Source organism: Lynx canadensis, chromosome X (genome assembly GCF_007474595.2).
Source record: "Lynx canadensis isolate LIC74 chromosome X, mLynCan4.pri.v2, whole genome shotgun sequence".
Classification (NCBI taxonomy): Eukaryota; Metazoa; Chordata; class Mammalia; order Carnivora; family Felidae; genus Lynx; species Lynx canadensis.
In genome coordinates, this window is record NC_044321.2 from 90,046,575 (window position 1) to 90,067,875 (window position 21,301).

Consider the following 21,301-nt stretch of genomic DNA (forward strand, 5'->3'; position numbering starts at 1 on the left):
AAGGGAATGACTTCTCCTCCCAGGTGTTTGCCTTTTCTATGAGTGGCAGAGTCCGTTTCCATTAGGGGAGAAAGAAACCTCACTACCAGCACCTGTGTTCAGGAGGTCAGCCAGTCTCCAGAGGAATCCAAATGTTCAGGTCCCAGACTGGCAAAGATTGCTGCTGCTTCCATTCTGAGTTGGCATGGTGGGACATGACAAAAGACATAACCAATGTGACCTTTAGGGTGAGACCTTTAAACACATCCCAGAAGGGAAGGCAGTCATCAGATGGTAGATTTTTGGTCAAAAAAAAAAAAAAAAAAAAAGAAAGAAAGAAAAGAAAAGGAAAAAAAAAAGACACTCAGTTAAGCTCCAAATTAAAAGCCACAGCCTCAGAAGGGCAGAGGAAACCCAAAACTTCCTTTCAACCAAGTCATTAAGTATTTATTGCATACTGGCCATTCCACACATTTGCCAGCCTCCTGCTAGACACAAGGAAGGAGGTAAAAGATACACAACGTATAGGTCCTGCCCTCCCAGAGCTTACAATCTGATTGACGGCTCATGTGTTCTTCGCAGCACATGGTACCAACTGTTCTCCAAGGACAAGATGCCTCCACTTGCTTTCTCAGCATTTCCGCTGCCCAGGAGCTCCCCGAAAGGAAACTACTAGACTCACATTAGAAAGACTAGATGCAAACACCCACCAGAGGTGGATTTTGATAGTCCTTGTTCTGAATTACTGGGTTAACCCCCCGCAAAGCCCTGCAGGCCCAACCGAGCTGGTTATAAAACTGAGGAGTTTGTGTTTAGGTGAGACACACATCATCCACATTCCTATTTTCTGTCCCAGCCTCGCCATGACTCACTCCTGTCACTCAGAGGAAAGGCTTTCTTTAACCCACATCAGAGATGCCATTTGAGGAGCAAGGCAATGCAAAAAGGAAGCACACAAGCGTCTCTGTATTTTGGGAGCCTGTCCAAAACATCCAAGTTTAAAAAAAAAAAAAAGCCACAAAACCACACAGTGATTAATTTAACATTATTTCCTTGCGATGTTGCCAAAAATAAACTCAAGAGATACAGCGTGAGCAAACACGGATATTTGTCTTTCCATCTTGTTTTGGCCCAACATATAACCCCAATCATAACCAAAATCATCTCCGATCTGCGAGGTAATTATTTTAGGGTGTCTTCCCTAATTTCAAAGCAGAGGAACAACTTCTAATTGGAATCGAAGCTGGACTATTAACAGAGTGTAGTAAATAACACCGTGCTTCTATTGTGCGATTCTGAACAAAACAGTTGTCTTTTTTTTTCCCAACCGAAACATGCAGAAAACAGCCTGAGGCCTTTAAACTTGAGCCCCTGGCGAGAAACCACCATACAATTATTTTCCAGGACTATTTAGATTCTTCATGCCGATTTTGACTGGTTTGTTCCTCATCCCTAGCTTCTCACAAAGAAAACTTTACTTGTCCAAAATCTTACTCTCTTCCCTTAATTTTGTCCCCTCTCCTCCATATCCTTTTCAAAACCCAAATCACTTTATGTCAACCGGACACAGATTGGCCCTCCCCACTACCCCGCCCCCTGGCCTTTTTTGTTTCTGTCTAAAAGAGGAAAAGAAATCAGCCTAAGAAAAGAGCTTTGCTGATTCCTCTCCAATTTACAGATTTTTTTTTCTTCAGGAACTTATGTTCGTCTACATGTTAAGAGTCACATAAGAAGGAAAACACTAGTCCATTTATTTATTAGCGAAAGGAAACGAAAAGATTCCTTGTCTCGTGCGCAGGAACTAAAATAGTATGAACTCTGCAACCTTCAATCTGCCCACACCTTCAATCATGCCACTGCCAGGGTTGTGACATCATCTTCAATCAATAAAATAACCTTGTTTCTCCTGGACAAACAGGCTGTCCCTGAGAATATTTGATAGGGGAAGAGAGGATATCCATGGTTCTCTCTCTAAAAGTACGATTTGAATCTACATGTTCAGCTCTTATGTAATAACAACAGGGGAGCAGGGCCAAGCTAAATTCTTACTATATCTGCAGTCATTGGACCCTCCCAGTATACCTCAATCAAACACAGTTTTGGTTGAACCAAAACCCATTAGTGAGAGCCCAGATGCTTCCCAAGCCAAGTCCCAGAAAACCCACACTACAAGGTGGCCAGAGCAGACCAAATTCCTACCCTTCAAATAAGCTGTGAAATTATGGCTGCAAGATCTTTCTATCCCTCCTCCCTCCTGTTCCTAGTCTTCCCCCCACCCTCACTCTGCCAACCAAGATGAAGGTGTAAGTCTGGGATACCTGTTTCTCTGCTAAATCTCGGTCAATTTGCTCCATATGATTTTACTTCCAGCTAAATGGAAAGGAGCCAGTTCAAAGCTTCCCCTATGTGTACGCATCTACGTGCATATATCTGTGCACAACACACACACACACACACACACACACACACACACACACTCCCACACAAAGAGAGAGGTAAAACAGCCCCCTGAATTCTCTCGTGTCCTCTCAGGTTGGTTGATGTTGTGTCTTGAAGTGTCCTAGAGAACACCTTTCCCAACAGTCTTGCAATCCAGGATACTAATTCACTTCCTTTGGGATGTAAGAAATAATAGTGCCTTTGCCCTAACCTTTCAATGGGTGACACGCAGGCAGTATAAACACCATGGATAAGAGCCTGGACCTAGATTCACACTGCTGAAGTTCAAATCTCGGATCTATGGGTTATTAGCTGACCTCGTTCATTTCTCTTGACCTCTCCAAATCTTATTTCATCATCTTCAAGATAGGGATAACAGTGCTGCTACCTCCTAGGGCTGTTATAAACATCAAAGGAGGTAATCCATGTAAAATACGAAGCACAGAGCCTGGACATAGTAAAGGCTCAATAAAATATGTCTATTAATGTTATTTCAAAGTGGCCCTTTATCTAGAAGACCCCAGCAATTTTATGAATTAAAGTTTTTAGTTGTCTTTAAAACCTTTATTTGCCACGCAGTCTTTGTGCATGCAGGGGTTCTTAGATCAGCAGAGGCCAGAACTAGAAAGACTCTTAGGAGACCATCTAGTGGCCCAACTCCCTCTTTCTGTATAATGAAGGTGCTAGAGCTTGACAAGTGTTGGAGCCAGGGCAATGGTCCTTCCACTCTAATATATTATCTAGCATATTAGCTTCTGTGTAGAAGACGCTTAATAAATATTCATTAAATTGAATTGGCTCTGGTTTGAAGAGACTATAAACCTGGCTCACTACTACCACCAGTTTTCCATTTCCATCCTAAGTAAAATGTTAATGGCGGGAGGAAAAATTCAAAGAGGGAAGACAGAAAGATGTGTATAGTTAGAAGTATGGCAGAAGGACCTTGCAAAATCTTTCCTCTTTAGGCCAAGATCGGCAGGTGGGTCGGAGAGTAACATGAACCTCCACTGATCAACCATTTCCAGGCCTATGTTCTTGATCTGGTCAATGTCATAGCAACTTGGAATTTGCCCTTACTTTAGTCTAGCACGGACTTAAGAAACCGAGTTTGAGTTGGCCCCACCTCTTCGCTTCTAGCTCTACCTCTATTTAGATTATGTTGTAAGATTATTTTAAGAACCACAACAAGGCCTTCGCATTTCCAAATCTTACTGACAATCAGGGTCAGTTATCTGTTTTTGAGATGGTAACTCAAAGGTGTGGTCAACTGGGTCCCACTTTCGCTTTTCTGTACTCTAAAGCAATTAACTTGAACATGTTAATAGGCAACGGAGATGATTAACCCTGAAGTGTACATGAGCAGTGGCATATTTAGGAACAAGAACACTGTTGCCATCACCATGCCACCTCCCTCCACACACACCCATTCCGTGGGAAAAATAGAGCACATCATCACATCCCATTTCTCCTTGCCTCCGAAAAGGGATAAGTCGCCCATGAAATCAGACTGAGCATAAACTGAGAAAAGTTTAAGAATATACCTAGAAGCTGCCTACTTTACCAAATTCCTATCTTCGGTGGTATACTACTCACTTTTAGTTTTGTTTTTACTTTCTTTTACAAGTAATGTAAACACAGCAGGCAAATATTTGTAACGAAGAGGAAAACATCGCTCACAATCCCAGTACCTCGAACTAAACATTGTTACCAATATAGAACACTTCCTTTGGTGTTTTCTGTGTGTATTTGTGGTTTTACAAGGCCATGAGATATTAATGTACATAGGAGTTTGGATCCTACATTTATTTCACTTTGTCGTAAGCGCTTTCTCCATGGTGTAGACAGCAGTGTAGACTTCACAACATACATTGCCATGACTGTGTAACTGTCCCTTACATATGTGTATCAAGATTCACTTACCCATTCTCCAATTGTTAAGACATTTAAATTGCTCTCGATTTTGTGCTACTCTAACTAATGTTATAAAAACATCTTGGAGACTTGGCCTTTTGCAACATTTTGGATCTGCTCCTAATGATAGAATCCCAGAAGTGAAATTAATGGATCGAGGTACTTGAATGACTCTAGACAACCCACTACAAAAATAAAACTAGCAAAACACCAAAGCCCCGTGAAATCTCTCCGTCATTTAATGAAACTTTCTCCTCTCCCATTTTTCCACCAGGGCAGAGCAGGACTCCTGGGAGGGAAAGAAGCCAAGAGAAGCAGTGTAGTATCCCAGTGACTTGCGAAATGGCAGAGTGGAATGTGGGCTCCCCTGTGAAGCCAGCTTGCATGCACTTGCCCCAAATTGCCACCCGGCCAAGAAGCTAATTAGTAAAAGCATCAGGTGGGTGAGAACAGGTTCATGGCCTGTAATGGCTTATATCATGTTTCATTTTTGCCCTTGGAAAGATCTGACAGTCAGCTTGAAGACATTCAGTTCTAATGACCCAGCCTGCTACATTCTGAGAATTCAATTTGTTAGTTTTCGAATACCGATCTTCAATATATTGCAAAGGGTATGTTTCTGTGTAGACCTAAGTATACACGACCAAGGAGCCTATGTGTGGACCTCTATTTTCGGCCCCAGTTAAGGTGCCGCATTGAAGGTCAGCTCTGTTTAATATTATATGACTAAGTGGCACCTGTCTTAAATGGTCAATGTGTTATAGACAGATAAGCAGAGAAGGCAACAGGCCAGAGATGCCCTGGCTTAGCAAGAGCAGACACAACAGGCATTTCTTTCCTGGGCTGCTTAGTCAGAGCTCTCAGAAGAGGGTAGGTCCGCTTTCCACCTTCTCCTTGAAGGTTGTTCTCTAATCCTTCTCGATCTTCCCTCCGCTCCCAACTGTGCTCGATATGGAAAATTAATTCTCTCCCCTTGGTGTTGCCACCGGACTTTGCACACATCTCTATTGCAGCTCTACCACACCGTATTTTCCACATTTATTGAGCATTTACTACAGCCAGGCAATGGATAGCTCCTAGGGTGGATTAAAAAAGAAATAAACCAGAGTCCAGTCCTCCAGAAGCTACTGGTCGAGCAGAGGGGGCACAATCCAACGGGAAACACAGAGGACCGTGCAAAAAACTCTGGGCCACCTGAGCAAAGCTTCCCAGAGGAAAAGACCAATGAGCTGAAGATGAGACATCTGATAACCAATTTGATAACTGGGGAAGTTGGAAAGGGAGGAGCCAAAGATAGGCCCAGATATATCTTTGAGAGTCATTAGCATATGGATAACAGGTAAGGTCAAAGAGTGGGCTGGAACACGTAGGGCAAGGAGTAGAGCAGAACCAAGGATGAAACTAACGATGGACCCTTGAAACAATCATTCAAGGGTCAGGTACTCTGCAAATGTGGTAGTGAGAGAGAAATTTCTTGATTTACCTCACGGCTTCCCCCACCCACCCACCCATAGATCTAGATGTTGGAATACATGCTCCAGGTACAGAAGTCCCCAGTTGCAATGCAGAGAAAGAGAAAGAGAAACTGACGGAGAGAGACAGAGACAGAGAAGCTAATTTTGTCTTTTAAGCTTCTAAGTACCGAGGCAGAAATTGGAAGTTGCCAGACTGCAAGAGATTAGAGGTCACGGGCTGGGTGCATGGTTTTCCTCCGTACCCTTCCCAACACCTAAAACGTTGACTGGCACATAAAATATGCAGAAGGGTTGCATACTGCATACTGAGTAAATCGCAACTTCCCAAAGACTTTGCTAGAGGCAACAGAAGGAAGACAAGGAATGAAAGACAGAGAATAGCAAGAACCATAATTCTGTTACCTTTAGTTTCTTAGCCTTTCTTCCGAGGAGACAAAGTCTCTTTCCCTTCTGCTAGTTGTCCTCCTCAGCAGCTCTGTGAGGAAATAAAGGCAGATGTGATTAATTCCATTTTACAACTGGAGAAACTTAAGTCCAGTACAGATAGCTCATGAAACCAATTTGACCAAGGTTTCACTGTGGCTGACTGGTGGAGCCAGGCTCAGCACCCAGGTCTTGTGACTTTCCTGCTCTGTGCTGGGTTACTAGACACAGAACTCTATGGAACTGACTCTCCAGGGTTTTTTTTTTTTAATGTTTATTTATTTATTTTGAGAGCGAGAATGAGAGAGAGAGAGTGGGGGAGGGACAGAGAGAGAGAGAGAGAGAGAGAGGGAGGGAGAGAATCCCAAGCAGCCTCTGTGCTGTCAGCACAGAGCCCAAGGCAGGGCTTGAACTCACAAGCCGTGACATTAAGACCTGAGCAGAAATCAAGAGTCGGTCGCTCAACCAATGGAGCCACCCAGGTGCCCCGACTCTCCAGTTCACAAGAGAAATTCGCCACGAAAGCCAAATTCTCTCGGGACTCTAACAGTATCGTGAGCAAGCCAGTGCACTGCACCTCTAAGAAAATACCTAAGACGTTTCCCCATATCAACACCGGAGTGGTTAAATGTAATTTGCAGTGGTGCTGCCCTAACATCATTAGGGGTTCCCTGTTCTGCTGTAGCACTTTTGAAGGGAGCCCCATCTGCCTTCGGTCTGGTTTTTGTGTCTGAGTGGGGCTCAGGTGCTGACTGCAGGTGTGGCATCCAGCAGGTGCATGGACAGGAGCCAGAGTTTCATATCTTCATACCAAAGGGCCTGAGTCACTCCCCAAAGGCAGCCCCTCCTTCTCACGCTGACTTGCAGGCCCCCAGAAGCTGTCTTGACTGAGTGGCCACTGCAAAACTAAATCTAGACTCTGCCTTCCCAGGAAGGCCTAGGGTAAAATCAGTTAAAGGTGCAAATCACAGGACCCAGCCAACTGTCCCACTCTCTGAGACTAGCGTAGGCATATGCTGCGGGCACAGCATCATAGCATCAGGGAGTACACGTACAGAATGACTGCCCCCTACTAGTTTTGGAGAAAAGGAGGACCACAGCAGACCCATGTTACGTATTTAGCTACAGAATTCTTATTCTACTCCAAATGGCCCTGAAACTTCATAAGCAAGTATTCATTCCCCTAAAAAAGACAGAGTACAGTAGAAAGGACACAACAGGAACCTTGCCCTCCAGTGCCCATCGTGACCACGCTGTTTCAGGCTGCCAGGAGACGACCACTTAGCCTAGTCACAAAAAGTACCAGATCAGAATAGTCATTGCATTGCTCTCAAGGAAGCCTGAGAACCTGAGGCAGACAGAATGCTCTCGGGGGTAGGGGGGGGGTCATCCAAACTTTCTTAGCTCCAAAAATTGTTTACATTAAAAAAAATTACCTCCCTTCCTCACACACACACACACACACACACACACACACAGCAAAGAGAAACTAATTGCGGAAAAAAACCACAAATGTTACCTTAATAAAATGGTTTATTGTCATTCACCGTATTTCTCCAATTCATATGGGAAACTCAGATTCATAAGCTTTGGTTTATAGGCCGTGATCCAAAACGTAAAACTGGTTTCTAAACTAAAATGTGATCACTGTATATAAACAGAGTGAGACAAAAATCCGAACTGAAAACCTAAATGTAATAAAGTGGAAATTAGATTTCTTCAAAATAGGCTATCTAAATAATTTTCCCCATCTGTGATTTTTATCTTACTTTACCGTCACATGGAAAGAAGTGCCATTAATTCAATGCGAATCCTGCCCCTTGAAAACAACCAAAACGAGTAAGTGATGTACTAATTAGCTTCCTAATGGGGAAGGTTTTAATTGAACTCTTCTCTAACAACCTTCATCAAAGTTTCCAGGGCAACTTCGTAAAAGGATGTCAAACCTGGCCCATATTTTTATCTCCTTAAAAATAATTCTCGATGCACAGAAACACAGAAAGCTTATTTCTCTTCAATGCTGTTAACACTCAGGCCACTACATTTTCTGATGTCAGCAATCCCCTTCCCACAAATATTCCAAGTATGCACCACCGTCATTCTCCTTTCAATTATGTGGTTTCTCTGCTCCTTTACTGATTGAGTCCAGGCCTCTCGGATAATGAGAAGCATGTGCAGCGAAAATATGCTCTTAAAAAACACATACATCAGTTTCATCTGCATTATGAAGGGGGGAGATCATTTGTCCATATCAAAAGGATCAGAATGTGAAGTTTGCTATGGGACACATAAAGGAAAAATAGATCAGCACCAGCACCTAAAGTTGGGGGGCAGTTATGGTGATCTGAAGCAACACCAATAAGAATAAGGGAGACCCCCCCCCCAAATCCACCCTTTCTAGCTTGGCCACATTTATATTTAATGTTATCTTAATGTTGCTTTGGGGGGTATTTGAGTTCTGACATACACATGGAAATGAGCCACGAATTGTACAGCAAGCATAAATATTCCATCATTAATAAAAACCAGCTGTGTATAAAACACTACAATGGCTGGGTTTCAGTTACTGGCTATCATCAGTATGTGTCACAAGCAAATATTACTCAAAACTTTCTCCCTTAAGACACACACACATAGACACACTCACACACACAGACACACGCCGAAATTTGTTTTACCCTTTTTAATCTTTTGGAAGAGCTTTGAAGAACTCACTGATCTCTATGGCACATTTCAACTGATGTCTCTTTTTGAAGCTATTTTTCATCACCCTGGAAGATGCTGGAGTCCTCTTATTCGAACTTCAACTTACCCCATAGAAGGAAAATGTTTACTTAAAAAAAAAAAAAAAGCCAAGAGGGTCCATAACATAAATGTTGGGATGATCAATCATAGTCAAGTAAGGCACTGGGGCACCAAGGGGCACTGTAAGTTATAAGAGAGCAAAGCTCATTAAAAGTGAACACCTGCTCAGGACCTTATAATAAGCCTTCTCTGCCTTCATGCAAACACCTTTCATCCAATGACCTCAAAGCATGTGTCCAATATGAAGCATGCCTAAACACCTCTGTGAGGTATTAATATCCCTGCTTCCCAGAAGGGTAACTGAAGCCCAGAGCAGCTAATTCATTTACCCTTGGTCACGTGACAGGTCAGAGAGGGCTGGGCACAGAAACCCAGATCCTGGCTTCAAGTCACAGAGTCTAATGCTGTTTCATGGAGTTGGGGCAATAATGAAAGTGACTTTACAAACGTCAAGAGCAGCCTTACAGAGTTAAAAAAAAAAGATAATTTTCAAAAATTATCTTACGAGATATTAGCAAATACCTCCATCTGCATCTCCCCATGAATACATATCATAAAAAACGTACTTAACTTGGAACTTTCTAAGTACAAAAAATCCATACTTCACCTTCCTCTTCTGGTTAAAGGTATTTAATCTAATTTATGATGAGCCACTGGTTTCCAGGAATGAATTCATCCAAAATGGAGATCACATGTATATTATGCCTTCTCTATCAAAGGAAAATGAAGGGACCACGTACCTGAGCTTTCGCTATACAGTGAAGACCTCAAATGAAGAGCCCATCATCCTGCCGCACCTACATGTCTTCAATTGTCCCAAACCCTTAGTTTCCTTACGATTTTTTTAGTCTAATTTAAACATATTATTTTCAAAGCTATGAAACAAAACATTTGTGCCTTCCTGCTTTTCCTTTCTCCTTGGGGAAATTGTATAGTCTACCCAAATTTGTACTCTCTTGACGGGATATCATGATACAGTGATTTAAGAATTCATTCCTAATGATTTAGACAAAGTAAACAGTGAACCTTAGTTGTCTTTTCGCTTAAAAAAATGGGGAGGGGGGGTGCCTGGGTGGCTCAGTCGGTTGAGCGGCCGACTTCGGCTCAGGTCATGATCTCACGATCCGTGAGTTCGAGCCCCGCGTCGGGCTCTGTGCTGACAGCTCGGAACCTGGAGCCCGCTTCGGATTCTGTGTCTCCCTCTCTCTCTGCCCCTCCCCTGTTCATGCTCTGTCTCTCTCTGTCTCAAAAATAAATAAACGTTAAAAAAAATTAAAAAAAATAAAATAAAAAATGGGGAGGGGTAACAGGAGGTCAACGGAATAGACTTAACAGCCTAGGTAGATACACGAACACCCCTAAATTACAGAAACGTTGAGGAATTACTTATTAAATCTGTTAGTCTCTCCCGGCATTTCAAGGAACAAACATACGTGATTCTTCACGCGTACTCAGTCAGGTTCTGACTTCATTCTTCCACATGGGTTTACAAAACTAAGTCTTAGTTGGGCTCTTATTTGAAAGAAACTTTGTAGATTTCTATGACCCCTCCCCCCCCCACAACTATGTAAAATTCATGTTAAGTACAGAAACAAGGGCATGAGAGGAACTAGGAAAAATGTAGGCGAGTGATCTGTTAGGACAGGATTCGTGATGAAGTTCTGGGCAGGATCTTAGCTTTTTAATTTGATATGTTGTTAAGATACAAAACACAATGCATTTATATTGCTATATCCTTAGAGGCTTTTTTTTTTTTTTTACATCCAGATGACTACCTGATTGTATTTCTAATGACTGCTGCACCTCATTCTGGTACGAATCATTCACACTCACGTCCCAAGTGGAGGTCTAGGAAGGGAACCATAAACTTCTCAGAACTGGTTCTCAAAATCACCTTGTCCAGCTCCTCACAATGCACAGAGGACTTGCCAAGGACAGTAAACTGAGTTAGAGGTGGGCTTACAGCCCATGTCCCATGCACCAGCAGGCTCACTAGGAAAGCTTATTGTAGATTATCCGATGAAAAACGGCACCACGTGACGTCACTTACCAGAAGCAATTTTCTGGACCCTTGGGTTATTCAAATACAACAACCAGCATTAAATTTCTTTACCTCTATGGGGCAGAGTCCCACCGTCAGACTTAGCAGTGTCTGTGAAGTCTGATTTCTTTCCAGAAAGTCATACCACCTCCCATCTACAAGTGGTTGTCCGCTGGAGCTAAACGTGGCCAGCATTATTACAAGCCAGAACGATCTAGACAATTAACTCCATCCCATATAACAAAAAGATTTCAAAGGCCAAATAATGGCCTCACTTAACTCAAGCTATAATAATTACAACAAAATTCTAATGTCTTCCTTGATGCAATAAATAGTTTCTGAGAAGGCCCGATTATAGTGAAGCTTTATATTATCAAGTCATAGCTCAAAGGCACTAACTAAGAAAGCTACTTCTTTCTAAGAAACCTGTAGTGGGTTCTTTTATAAAGCAAATGGCCTCTTATTTTCCTTCTTTTTCCCCTTGTTTTTTTTTTTCAGTTCAGATTTTGTGTGTTGTGTGTAGAAAGGGAAACTTCCCTCTTTTCTCCGGGTTAAAAGGGGTCAGGAGCCCACCATGGAGGAGGGCAGTGCAGTATGGGCAGCGTGTTTAATGCCCCCTTAGTTCCTTCGACCAAATTCTAACCTTTGACTTGGGGGTGGGACCCTAGATTTTGGACCAAAGTCCACAAAAGGCAGCAAGGAACGAAAAAGTAAGCAAGACTAAAGGCAACACGTCATAGAAAACCACCAACAAAAATTCCTGGGGACAGGAAATCAATAGAGCACAATTCTGAACAAATTGGTTTAGTCCCAAGCTAATTAACTTGTCAAGCAGATCTCCAAACCCACTGAATCCATGGGGGAAAGAGGTGATGTAATAAGAGATTTGGGAACATTTACCCATTTACCATCCTAAAAGGCTCAGCCACGACCACACACACCTCTGTCCACCCTTTTCAGTGGGTTTTAGCTGCACTTAATGGGTGCAAAGGACAATTTCTTCCAGACAGTCCCTAAGAATAGACTGTTCTCATGCATTCCAAATGCTCAGTCTCCATGGAAGAGGCTACCTGGCCACAAGCATTTCCCAAGAGGGAATATATCCTCTACTTCTCCTCACTGGTAACATCCCCTTCACTCCAACAAAACAAAACAACTTATAACCACCCTGAGAACTTTGGGGGACTTTCTTTGGGGGTAAAGGGAAAGAAACCTTAAGAGGGGAGTAGGAGAGTGTGAGAAACTCCTCTTGTTTCCAAATGGAAAAAGGCCTTAAAAAGCTGGATCAAAGGAAGAAAGGGGGGTGGGAGAGACAGGCTGCTTAATTACAAAGACACCCTTTTAAAGAAGGCACAGGCCCTGGGAGAGGGCTCTTAGGAGAGGCACAGAAGCAGATGTACCCACTTAGAATTCTGGCACTCAATGGGACCTCAAGGTCATAGCATCCATCCTTCTGTGTTCTGAATAGACTGTTCTTAAGGCATTCTAGAAAGCATCTGATTCGCTCTTTACAAAATTTCAGAAAATGCAAGTCCACAAAGTGCCATGGCTATACATACATTAGTCTCATAATCCCTACTTCACCAACCAGAAATGAGCTTTCAATTTCCAAATCCAAAATGGTATCGAGTATGAATTTTTAAATTTCCTCCTGAAATCTTTTAAATAGGTAAACTGATCCCCAACTTTCACATAAAAGTAACTACGTACAAGCATGGGCAGAGGTTTACTTCATAGCAAGCCATGAAGTTAGAAAAAGCACTTTCAATTTTATGGAGCCACAGACTTTTCCAAAGAAAGAAGTGTCTTAAAATGAAGTATGATGTAGTGCCAGAAAGTGTCTGTAAATGACACCGGATAAACCCATACAGAATAACTGGAACCTGAGTTATCATCTGTAAATAGATGCAACTACTCTACAACAACCTGGCTATTAAAATGTCCCAGGCCACTTATAAAATGTAGTTTGGTCAGGCCAACTTTTCCCTCCCAGCTGATCTGAAAGACGATAGCCTTTAAAATTGTCGCCCCGTAACGTTCCTTCTCTCCCTTCCTGCTTTCCTTTCCCCCATTAAAATCAACCAACACAATCATTTAAAAATAGAGCCAAAGAATTGGTTCCCAAAGAAGCAATGGGTTGGTGACATCTTGGTAACAGGTCTTTGAAGACCACCATTCTTAGAAGTTTGCCATGCTTGCTCAACTGGAGATAGGTGGGAGACGGGTGAAAATTTATCCTGCCTCCAAAATGGTATTTCAAAGTATTCTTAGCTACTAAATGAGGGTGCTGAAAGGTCTAACTGAGAAGGCTTCACAAAGGCTGGCCCGGGGAAAGGACTTTTCACAAAACGTAGTTCAAGGAGACTTAAATCACCTTAGCCCTCCATTATTGAAGATTATGGTGACTAATTATCTTCCTGTCTGGATGGGAGATGAGGGTTATATTCAAAAGAGTTTTAAACACCTCCCAACTTCCACTCTTAACGTGGTGGTCCGGGAGAAGCGGGAGGAGGTAGGAGAACAAAATTAGACACTCCAAGGTGTTCTACAACTCTTTCTAAAATACATGCCAGAGATTGAAAATGCTATTTCCTCACAAACGTTTCCTTTCCTCTCATTTAACTGTATTTAGTTCTTTGCTGCAAATTATTATTATACTATCATTAGTGGCAATTTACCAGACTACAAAGACTGTCACTTTCCCTCTCACTTTTCCTTTCCTTTGTTTTCACATATCAATAAAGCCACCTTGCTGTCGAAGCTCCAATGTACAGTGGCCAAGGCTTGGGACCCTCAAGGCACCTGCATGACCCTGCAAAACTCGTTACTAACATCTATAAAGCAGATAATGGGCAATCCCCTCCTCACCACCAAACACATACACACACACATCTACCAAAAGGAGTGTAGCATTGTAGATTACTCCTAGACTTTAAGACTTCAAGAATTCACAGCCCCCGGGGGAGGGGAGTGTGAGCCCCCACCTCGACTCTAAACACTTAGGAGGAACGCATCTAGCAATCTGAGATAAGCGCCCATAGACATTCCTCCTGAGGTAAATGTTGACCTGCAGTTCCCTCATTCTTTTTGTGCTTAATTACTTAGATACCTACAAGCACCCAAGGAGGCAAGGAAGTAAAAGTACCGTCAAGTAGTGGTACCCACTAGCATCTCCGTAGGACGGGAAAGGAGCGCACACTCTTTAACCCATTTAACTTGCTGCTCATCCTGGAAAACTCAAGGCCGGCTGCAAAGAAAGTAGAACACCCGGGCATCCCCACATGCATCTAGATCAACTCACTCACGCCAAGGGCACGATCAAGTTCATGCCACCATGGATTCCTGCCCCAGTTCCCCGCGAAAAGTAACCATGCGTCTCCTACCCCTGAAGGCACCGAAGACAAGGTGACGACTCTCTGCTCGCTCAAGTGGCTTCGGTCCCGGGCCGGAGGCCAGGATGGGCAGGGGGAAGCCCCAACTCCCGGCTGCTCCCCTCCTCGCTGCTCCGTCCGGGCTCTCCTTGGTGGCAGTGGACAGGCAGGATACCGGGCCGGAGGGTGGAGCAGCGGATGGTCGGAGGCAAGACAGACTGGAGGTGGGGGGTGGAGGGAGCGGTGAGAACTAAGAGAAGATGAGGCGAAAGAGAGCGGAGATGGAAGAATAAATCAGGGGGTCTACCAGCTTGAGCAGCCAGAAAGCTCCTCGGAAGGAAGGGGCGTGACTGCGATGAAGGCAGCTCCTGGGCAAAGGATGGGAGGTAGGGGAGGGGGACGAATGGGTGGCTTTTCTTCTTGCGGTGAGCGGCTAGGACCGCCCAGGCGTGGGGGGTGGACTAGAGAGGGGGGCGGAGTAGAGGGCGGGGAAAGAAGGGAGGGAGCCGGCCTGGACCCTGGGGAGGGGGGGGGCGGGGGGCGGAAGAGAGGCGGGGCCAGGGGGCGGGGAAGTTTCAAACAATTGAACGGCGGGGTCCAGCCACTCAGGCTAAAGCGGGGGGTCCTAGCTCTAGTCCTCCCACTCGTGTGGCTTTACGCGCTTACTGTAGTCCTGAGAGGCTACGCAAGGACTGGCTGGGAGGAAGGAAAGGGTTCTGCAAAGACTACAGTAATAATCTACGACACCAGCGGAGCGGAGTCGCGTGGGAGAGCCAGCGCGGCTCCCCGCCCCACAGCGGGAGGAAGAAACACAAATAATAGAAATGCTGAAAAGCAGCTTCTCGCCGTCTGCTCAAAATAATGCAGGAAGGCACAGCGCTCCTTCGTTTTCCTTCCCCTCTTGCTTCCTATGACCAGCAGGCCCCCACCCAGGTCGCAGCTCTGTGCGACACCCTTCTTTCTTCCTCTGGTCCCCTTAGCCTCCCCCTTCCCGCCCCCCTCCCCTTTGGCGGGCCGCGCTGGCGGCGGGGTTGGCGGGGGCGGGGCTCCGCGGAGTCTCCGCCTCCTGGGCGGGCTGGGAGGGCCGGCCTGGGCGGAGCGGGCCGCGAAGAGTAAGTCCCACCCACCCTTCTTTCGCCGCTACCGGTTGGTGAATCCCGGCCTAGGATTCGCTCGCGATTGGTCACTTGCGTCGTCCATCCGATCTTTTTGTCCCACCCGCCCTCAAAATTAATAAAACTAAACAAGAGACCATTGTCTAGCTTTCCGTTCTCCCCCAGCTACTGCTGAGAAAAGAAAGAGACGCTTGGTTTCTCAGTCTCTTAAGAGAGTGCGACAGTGTGTCCGGTGGCTCCCGTACACCTTTGTGGCACTGTCCGGCCCTCTGGGAATAGGTAGCTTTTCTTCCCCCTTAATTCATTAAGCCAGGAAGGGTAAAAAGTACATGAAGTGTCCGTGTGATGTTCACAGTTCCAGGCTGCGAACAAATGATAGTGCCTGAGAACACAGAGAGTTGAGAACAGCATCCTGGGGACATTGAAAACCTACCATTTTACATCTGGGGAACAAAAGCACAAAGAAATAGCAGTGTAGGGGGTAGCAGAAATACATGGAATTTGGAACTAAAGAAAGAACTCCTTTTGGACTGTGGCACTTACCAGGTACTTGTGCGACTTTTAAGTCGCTTAACTTTTCTGAACCTTAATCTCTCCATCTGTAAAGAAAGGCTGTAAGACGGCCAATTAACCTAGTGACGATGGCATATGAAAATAAAATGAATTGTGTGTGTGAACTCTAAACCACAGAGCACCCCATACGTGTGTGTCTTCCTACTTTTGTGTATGTCACATGGTGGAGAGTCTCACCTGTGTCCCACAATCAACTATTCTGTTCATCTGTTTCAAGCATCTGCATCCAAGGTGTGTAGGTTTGGGGCTTTATTTTTAAAAGTCAGCTCTTTTCCTACAGTTTTTAGGGTGGATATGAAGTTAGATCCCTGCAGTTAGAATAATAAATTAATCCCTTTTCTAACCAGGGTGGGTGAGATTTCTCTTTTCAACAATTCTGCAGTGGCGCCACAACGTAAATCTATTGTGGTGCTGGGACTGCAAGAGGAAATCATGCTGTGTATCTCCAAAGCGAAGTTGAGAAAACAAACATGAGGGAACACTCACCGTGGAAGTCACCCTTCGCCACAGATCTGAATTTCCTAGAAAACCTTACAAGGAGGAAACGAGCCTAGGGGCGCCTGGGTGGCTCATTCAGTTAAGCGTCTGCCCCTTGATTTTGGTTCAGCTTCTCACCAGGTTTCATGAGTTCCAGCCCAGAGCGGGACACTGTGCACTAACCATGTGGGGCCTGCTTGGGATTCTCTCTCTCTCTCTCTCTCTCTCTCTCTCTCTCTCTCTCTCCCTCTGACTCTCTGTCCCTTTGCCCCTCATGCTCTCTCTGTCTCTCTCAAAATAAATGAATGAATGAATGAATGAATGAATAAATAAAAACACTTGTAAAAAAGGAGGAAACAAGACTAATTGTAAAGGCCTCGACAATCCAGGGTTTTTATTGTGAACTCACGCCACTGAAAAGGTGAAATCCAATTCAAGCCTGACAAAAGGGAGCCCTCTGAGAGGCCATGGGTGAAGGCATGCAAGAGAAAATGTACTCAAAGGAGACACGATCTCACCATGAATGGGGTCCCGGAATATAACGGGGTCCAGGAAAAGTAATCGGCTGGTGACATGTTGTGAGGTAACCTGGACATTCAGAATGGTCTGCTTGGGCTTCTCAGAGATTCAGAAGCAGGAACGTGGGCAAGATAGATAGATTCTTGGTGTAATTCAGGTTATGTGTGAGGTGAAGTTACTGGGGCGAGTTTTAAAAATTTTTTAATGTTCATTTATTTTTTAAAGAGACACAGACAGAGTGCAAGCAGGGGAGGAGCAGAGAGAGAGGGAGACACAGAATCCAAAGCAGGCTCCAGGCTCCGAGCTGTCAGCACAGAGCCCGACGCGGGGCTCGAACCCACAAACCGCAAGATTGGGACCTGAGCCGAAGTCGGTTCAGGCACTCAGGTGCCCTGGGTTATTTTTAATGGGGAAAGTGAGAGGATTTTGAGTGTTAAAGACATGGAGGCATCTAGTTCGTGAAGCAAGGGAAGATTATTCCAGCCTTGTTATTTGGAGGGGTGGCCAGCAGAGCTAGACGGGGTGAGTGTAGGCAGCAGGCTACTACTGATCACAATAGCAACAGGAGGATACTTGTTAAAATGAACAATGCTGATAAAATGGAAAAAGTAGTTTATGCCCCTGGTAAAATCAGTACTGAACCAAATAGAGTTCCTCTCTACCACTCGGTTCTCATAGTCCCTTTGTCCCTTTCTCTCTATGCCTGTGTGTAATCTTCAAAACATATTATTTACACACACACATACACACATTATACACACACACATACATATATATATATATATATATCTGTGTGTAATCTTCAAAACATACTATTTTCACACACACACACACACACACATACACACACACATGTTCCATTTTTGCGCCTTATAAGTGGGGTCATCAATCACAGCGCACCTTGCATTTCTTTACTCAATGATGTCTCTTAAATATCTTTCCATCTCACGACAACTTCCTTCAACTTTGTTCTTTTCGTTCTTTTCCGTGATAGCTCAGTGTCCCATTGCACAAGTGTGCCCAAATTCTTTTATGCATTCCCCTACTGAGAGTCCATTTAGGCTATTTCCCCTCTTTTGCCATTACAGAAAATACTGGGAAGCCAATCCTGGTGGCAAAGGCATGGCGGCTGTTTGTAGAATGTCGGTCCCCAGCTTTGAATTCTGATGGAGTAGAGTGAGGGAGCCCTGAATTTAATGGTGGATCAGGCCGTGTGTGAGTCACTACTGAGGCCTGTGGCAAACAACAGGTTTCTGGGTACCCGAGCTTGGCCCAGGTCTTCAAACGTCTTAGGTGTTCCTTCTCTCCCGCCACGCAAGACTTCCTTTTGTTTTCACCCTGAAAACCCTTCAGTTTGTTTAAACTGGGTTTGAATTTAAACCTACGCTTCTTTGCCAGTTCTACTTAAAAGGTAGGGGGAGGGGGAAGCCAACATCAACAAACATTGATCGAGCCCCTGTTACGGACCGGACTGAAAAAACAAAGAGGGATGAGGCTTGGCTTGTGCCTTCCAGGGTGTATAAAGAAAAAGGCAACTAACACGCATATGCTAAGCGCTAAATGAATGGGATTGACAGTAAAAGCTGTGGAAGTTGAGAGCGGGGAGCGAAAACTCGTTCCAGAGAGTGAGTTTATACAGCAAAGTATGCCACACGCATTTAACTAATCCCTAGAGCATCCCCCGTGTCTTCATATCCTGACTATAAAATATGGAGAGGCCTCGGGGGGATACCAGGAGAATTAACCACTCACCGAAAAACACCTGTGTAAAGACACTGAGTTGCCTAAGTGCATTAAGACCCTCCGTATATTAATAATGGGTATAATGATCATTTTAAGCTTATGAATAAAGAGCCTCTACGCCAAACCACCTGTCCTGTTTGGCCCTATCTTCCTCCAATAAAATGCAACACCTCATTTGACAAGGCAATAAAAATCAGTGTCTACGCTCTTTAAAAAAGGCAATTTAAAAAATCAAAAGTCTCCCTTAAAAACATGCCAAATGAAAGAGGCCCAACACAAAAGGACAAACATATGATTCCACTTAGGTCAGGTGCCTAGAATAGGCAAATTCAGAGAGACGGAACATCGCGTAGTGGCTATCAGGGCCCAAGGGGAGGAAGGAACGGGGAGTTGCTGTTTAATGACCACAGTTTCTGTTTGGGAGGATGGAAAAGTTCTGGAAATAGATTGTGGTGGTGGTTGTACAACATTTGGAATGTATTTATTGCCACTGGGTTGCATGCTTAAAAATGGCTAAAATGATAAATTGTACTTTATGTGCATTTTTACCACAATACAAAAAATTTTTAGGGGTGCCTGGGTGGCTCAGTCGGTTAAGTGTCCACCTTGGCTCAGGTCATGATCTCACAGTCTGTAGGCTCAGGCCCCGCATCGGGCTCTGTGCTGACAGCTCGGAGCCTGGAGCCTGCTTTGGATTCTGTGTCTCCCTCTCTGCCTGCCCCTCCCCTCTCTGTCTCTCGCTCTCTCTCGCTCTCTCTCCTTCTCAAAAAAAAAATTATAAAAATTCTTTAAAAAAAATTTTTTTAAGGTAACAACCCTCAGGCACGGTGTCAGATGACAAGACCAGTGACGGAGGCTGCCTTCTTCTTGGCAGCAAAGGGGGCAGGTTGGTCAACACCATCGGAAATGCAGGCCCAATGTGTCCAGGATTTCTGATTTTCCAAGAGAAACCAGAAGTGAAATGTTCTAATGTAAAATTTCTTGGTTTTTAATTTTGGCAATTAAGAAATTTTTCAATTTTAGGGGCGCCTGGGTGGCTCAGTCGGTTAAGCGTCCGACTTCGGCTCAGGTCATGATCTCGCGGTTCGTGAGTTCAAGCCCCGCGTCGGGCTCTGTGCTGACGGCTCAGAGCCTGGAGCCTGTTTCAGATTCTGTGTCTCCCTCTCTCTCTCTGACCCTCCCCCGTTCATACTCTGTCTCTCTCTGTCTCAAAAATAAATAAACGTTAAAAAAAATTTAAAAAAAAGAAATTTTTCAATTTTAAAAAATATGATCTTTGTGTTCAATGTTTTTGCCCAGGGCACAGGAAAAGTAGGAAGGAGAACGTAGCTTGTAATCTATTCCTCAGTCCCTGGCTAGGTTCTTCTAGAGGGAAAGACCACAAAACCATAGTGCTTTGTACTGAGTGGCATTCTCCTCCACCCACCAAATCAACTGGCAGTGTGAAACGAGCACATCTTCCCTCTAATTGCCTGGTGAACGACTAAATCATTTAAATGCATCTAGAAACAAAAGCGCGTACACCAGGGAAAAGAAATCTTAAGGGTTTATGGCTCCACGTAACTCTCAAAATATATCAGCCAAACCCTGAAAAGTAGCCTTCCTTCTTCAGGATCTCTCCTAAACTCTCCTATTTATTCACAAGGATACTAGCCCTGAACATGCAGAAGCCAGCTGATCAGAAAATAGCAGCTTTATCTGAACGGGAAAGGAACAAAGGGACACATATGCAATATGAGCATTGAGTTGAATGCTCTCCCTTTTGGATGCCTCCTCCCCCCTTCCCACCCTTTGCAAGCATATAAACATCGAGGCACGCAGACACACGCACACGCGCACACACACACACACACACACGCATGCACATGCACACAAACAGTCCAGACACAGGAAGTTTGAAGCCTGATCCATGTGTGGAAAACAGCAATGTGGGAATGCAGGAAACAACACCAGAACTGTGCTCCAAGGCCAAGACCTGCTCCAGCATCTGGGAGCCAAGTTACTCCTGGGGTACTTGTGGGCCCCAGCGTGTTGGAAGTAAATCGGCTGTAGAAAAATAAAGCTGCCTGCGAGATTATTCCCCAAGCACCTCCTAGGGTCCTGTTTGAGTAACCCGGGTTCGCCTCTTTATGATTTATGCAGGGCTTCACTTCAGCTTAACTAAATACCATATCTCCTTCAGCAGCTTGAGTTTCTGGAAAGGCCCAGACTGTCCACGCTCCTCAGTAGGGTTTGTTTGCAAAGTCCTAGGTTAGCTGGAGCAAGAGGGAGGTAGGAGGACCTCGGAACACACATCGAAGTCTGCACTCCAAAAGGTAGGTGGGGGGGATAACAGAAAAGAATATGACTTAGTCAATGATAAAACACAAATCTCTGAAAGCAAGTCAGAGAGAAATCAAATTCCTGAGCCAGTTAGCTCTTTAAGCGTAC

General features: G+C 44.5%; 1 protein-coding gene across 1 annotated transcript in view; it reads right to left on the reverse strand.

The window, feature by feature from the left end:
• The window catches only part of AMOT (angiomotin), a 63,283-nt gene extending 48,422 nt beyond the window's left edge, over nucleotides 1–14,861 (reverse strand). The window contains exons 1-2 of the mRNA XM_030305914.1: nucleotides 14,457–14,861; nucleotides 6,207–6,279 (exon numbers count right to left, since the gene is read on the reverse strand). The gene's annotated coding sequence lies outside the window, so the exon portion shown is untranslated. The remainder of the gene's footprint in view (nucleotides 1–6,206; nucleotides 6,280–14,456) is intronic.
• Nucleotides 14,862–21,301: the final 6,440 nt, after the last annotated feature.